General features: G+C 40.6%; 1 protein-coding gene and 1 pseudogene across 1 annotated transcript in view; one reads left to right on the top strand and one right to left on the bottom strand.

The window, feature by feature from the left end:
• exoc3l4 (exocyst complex component 3-like 4) overlaps positions 1-4858 on the bottom strand; it is a 34090-nt gene that overhangs the window by 1817 nt on the left and 27415 nt on the right. The window lies entirely within an intron of this gene.
• LOC116696300 (uncharacterized) lies at positions 2586-2761 on the top strand (annotated as a pseudogene).

The raw sequence follows: 4858 nt of genomic DNA, 5'->3' as shown, positions 1-4858 counted from the left end.
GATGTAACAGTTTGGATTTAAAGCCAAACGACCCCGAAAGAGGCTGGGTGTTCCAGGCTCAATAGAAAATCACCTGTAGAGGCTAGAAAGACCCGGAAGAAACCTCCGTAACCGCTAACTCATTACCTTTCAGACGCAACCATGGGTAAGTCGCTAGCTTGTATGGTTGATAAATTATCAAACTATGAATCAGAGGTGCTATTTTTTCGCGTGGGCGAGTGTCTCGGGCTCTGACTGTCTGATGTTCTTAAGACATTCATGGTCTGTCCTCTCTGTCTTTGTGATAACAGCAGCTAAAGTTACACTGAAATTAGCCTTTCATTCTCTGTCCCATTAAAGCAACAAGTACAAACCCACTGTTTACCTATGTACACTATGTCTGCACACAATGGGCTGTTTTTAGGTGCAGAAAAGTGAGCATGTCACATCACAAAATATGAACTAAAAGTCTGAATAATGAGTCAAAATTCTGTTGTAGCACATGTAATGTACTGTGGTACATTTTAATGATTGGTTTTACAGCTCCACTCAGACCATGTTTCCTCCGTCAGAGTCTCCAGTGGAGGAGAAACAAAGTCTTCCTACCAGTTCACTGGGCTCCGTTTCAGGAAGGAGGTTTAAGAAACTCGGAGTCTAACCCTGATCTCTGAGTTGATTTACCCTGAGACCCAGGGTAACTCTGAGTTTTCGGTTCCAGAACAGCTGAGTTGAGTTGGTTCAATCAACTCAGAGTAGGTTGACTCCGAGATAAGAAAGGCAGCATGAATGGAGTCTTAATACTACGATTCACCATGGTAACGACGTTAGAAATACTCATGTAAAAGCTGTGGTAAAAGAGAGCGAATTGGTGTGGGAGAAAATTGCTGCTTGAGACAATGCATAAGCTCTAATATAGTGTTTTGATTTCATATTTAATCACAGGTAACCTACAATATTACTGGTGAAAACTGGAATAGTGGTAGGCTACAGCTATTATTTCATTTAGGTGCAATCCTGGGGCAAAAGGTAAACTACTACTAATCCCATTCTGAAGTTGCAGCACCATCGTTAAAAGAATTATGATTTAGAATCTTTTTTTTTCTTTTTAATATCTCTTACTGGTCCAGTAAACTCTACACAAAGGTTAAAAACATGTTTCCGAGTGAGTCACACTCTTCTGACGGCGCTTTGCTATACAGTGACTTTACTAATATGCTCCCCATCATCAAAGAAAAAGGCTGTTTCCAAAAAAAGTAATGCGACACAAAGAATGTGCTGGGGTGGAGAGCACATGTCCACAATGGGTGATGTTAGTGATATGAGGATGGATAAGGTTATGACTGGGAAGAAAAACAATATGGCTCGAATGGGTAGTTATCTGGAAATGAAAATACATCTATATTCGGGGCTTCGATATCATCTCTCGAAATAGACAGAAGAGAAGACTGATGCAGACTGAATGAATGAATGAGGAATTCTTTGTCAGAGGGTGGAGACTATAGGCATTGACTAACAGATCTTTAGTAATTGAGGATTCTACCGATAATTCCATCGATTAATTGAGTAATCAGATAAGAAGTACTTTTGTTTTACTGAAGAGCAATGAGATACAATAATGTGGTTTAATTTTCGGAAAACAAACATTTTTTTTGCCTACATTGCTTACAATGTAATCTCTCAAAAAACTAAACATTAAGTGCCATTTTACATTGTTTTCTGAAATGCAAAAACAACCTGAAACTAAAGCACACATTCAATAGACGTAAACATTACCTGTGCAACTTAACTATTAGAACTACAAGTTTCAACCTGAGACTGATCTGTATATAGGCGTATATGTTAATATTAGTTACAATCAACCTATTTTCAATTATATGTTTGATTACAATGTCACACAGCTCTGTTACACTTACGCATCTTTGATCAGCTGTTTCCAAAGGGATAGTCTTTAGATCTAATTGTGGTCACCACTACGTTTTCTTGTCTTTGATTTAGGTAGTTGTTGTGTTTGGTGTGGTTTCATCGTCCATACGACTCAAATTAGACTTGATGTTTTCTGTTGAGATGCTGAAGCATGGACGTTGTGCTATTATCGTGCTAAGCTAATTTGATTTCGCAGTAGACAAACTGTACAGAGTTTTCATCTTAATTACGTTTGAACTGATTCCAAACTTTGGACACTTTCTGTTGGTTTCTCCAGCCGGTCTCTTCTCTTTGCCCCGAAGCTTCGAGGCAAATCATTTTGCATCGAGTATGTTTAGTAATCAAATTATTCTGCTATTATGTCTCAGTCAGTAGTTGACCAGGAGAAGAAATGCTTGTCTCCAGACATAAGACCCTGAAAAGCAGCATGGTGGCCCAATGGTTAGCACTGAGGCCTCACAGCAACAAGGTTCTGGGTTTGAATCCAGGTTGTTGTGGGCCTTCCTGTGTGGAGTTTGTATGTTCTCTCCATGTTTGTGTGGGTTTCCTCTGGGTGCTCTGGTTTCCCCTGCCATCAAACAACATGTACCAGGTTCTCCAGTCAGTGGCCTCGATCAAGGCACTCGCTCAGATCTGGAGTTGGTCCCCTGTGATTGGCTGCCCAGTGCTCCTTTGAGGGACGCAAGACTATACTTTCAGGGATCATTTCTTCAGTTGTTGTTACTTTGGTCACACTGCCCACAATGAAGAGTTGAGATGTTTCCCTCAGAGCAGGGACCTGGTGGGAAGACTTTGTTTCTCCTCCACTGTTGAGAGTTTCTCAGAGAGTCTCTGAAGGAGGAAACATGGTCTGAGTGGAGCTTGTTGTGTCTAAAACCAAGATTTTATCAATAAGGCGGCTGCTTATTTTCCCATGTGGGTCCAGGAGCATGGAGGTGTTCCTCACTTTTACTTGTTTTAATAAGAACATGTATGTTTTAACATAATTTATAATTAAATAACTTCCCAGTCAACAATCCCAGCTGTAAAAAAAAATCATCTGAATGAATCTTGGCGATCTCAGGTCAACATTTGCCTGTTTGTTTTGACTTATCCACTCACGTGTTTGCAGTTTGGTTAAGTGCCACTCAGCTGATGATTTCAGAGCAGATCAAAATTGGCTCAGTGTTAAAAAAGTATTCCATATGAACTTTCTAGTTTGTTGGGGTTAAAGTTCTAGCACTGAGGCCTGAGGGTCCTTTTCCATCCGTCAGAACAAGAACATGACGGTTCCTTTGTGTAGTGTATGAAAACATTGCAAATGTTGTGCCTGTCTGTGTTTAGACTGGAGCTTTCTCGTGACAGCAGGGGCTTAATGTGAAAACTGAAGGCAAGCCAAATGGTCTCTGCTCTCTGTTTTTTGGTTAATTTTTAAGTAAAGGGACTTTCCGCTTCATTTCATTTGTCATTTGCCTCATGATTTTATCATCACTTCCTCATTCATCTATTTTTTTGGGCATGTTTTAGGTTAAAATGGAGGGATTTGGGACGGCCTCTAGGTCACCCAGTAGCAGAGTCCTTGGCAGCGGTCGCAGGTTTGAATCCGACCCACGGTCCTTTGCTGCATGTTGTCTCTCCCCTTTCCTGTGTGTTAGCTGTCCTGTCAATAAAGGCCATAAAACCCATCAAAAATATCTAAAAAAATATTCCTCAATTACATGAAGGGGAAACTGCGCTTTTTATGTTAGAATCAGGATGTTTGTTAAATTTCATCACGCCGTGCTTTTTGTGGCAACATAACCGCTGCTTTTCAACACACACACAGATTACACACAGCCTTCTGGTAACCTCTATGCATGCTTCACTTTAACAAACCAGCCTAGTTTATAGGTAACTGACTGGTAGTGCGACAGGAAAACCCCCAAATGACTGCATGATCTTGGCGTGCTGTGAGCTGAGCACACAAACTGCTGGATCAATACGGCCCCTTAACAATTTGTTTTTATTAACAAAGCCTTAACGAAGGTTTATATCAGGTTGGGAGTGACAGAGACAGCTGGGAGCGTCATAGTAACAGCTAAAGTTGATGTTAGCTGCCCTACAGCTGTCAGAGTTAGCTTTGACTTCATATGTTACCTTCTAACAGCTGTATTCTCAGTAATGTGACAATCTGCAAGAAACAGGTTGCTTATAAATCACTAAAACAGTAGTGGCAGCACAGGTTGGCTCAGTCATCAATGCCGTTCTAGCATAGGGGGACCGGACGTCCAATACAAGTTGGACAATTGTCCTGAACTTCCATTGTAGCTTGTTTTTCTGCTGCCGACTGCAGTGATCTCGTTTAATACTGGGTCAATGACAAAGGAAAATATTTCCTCATTAGTTTTTATTGTGTCCGATACTCAATGAGCTGCTGCAGAAACAAGCCTGAAGCAATAGAGCAAAAGCTCTAGTTACATAAATGTAGTTCAGTAAACATTACAACATTCCCCTCGGAGTTGTTGGGGAGTACAGTATGAAGTAGCAGCAGGGGGGATTCTAGGATCAGACCTTTAGGGGGGCTCAGCCCCTAATGAGAATGTGGCCTACATGAAATGTTATCATATTTACATTATGCATAAATCTCTGCACACCCATTGCTCTCTGTGAGACATCTCACAAACTCTTCACTCAACACATGCATCAGTGCAACAAGCGGTTCCCGAGTACTTTGGTTTGGAAATTGCAACAAAATTTCTACATGGTCTCCAAAATTATAATGTATTCTCATGTAAACTATTTAAGCACAGACATTTTTGTAAATTGCTTAGCCAGTGTATCCCACCATAATGGTTATTATATTGCCAGATTCCAGACAATCCCACTTAGTTATACATATCCCACTGACAAACATTAATTATTTTTCTACTGGTATGCTTACTGGTGACCTGTGTGTGCATGGTAAAAATGCAAAAGTGCAAAATAGTTCAGGCTACAG

This window comes from Etheostoma spectabile, chromosome 9 (assembly GCF_008692095.1).
Source record: "Etheostoma spectabile isolate EspeVRDwgs_2016 chromosome 9, UIUC_Espe_1.0, whole genome shotgun sequence".
Classification (NCBI taxonomy): Eukaryota; Metazoa; Chordata; class Actinopteri; order Perciformes; family Percidae; genus Etheostoma; species Etheostoma spectabile.
This window is presented reverse-complemented; position numbering and strand designations above follow the sequence as displayed.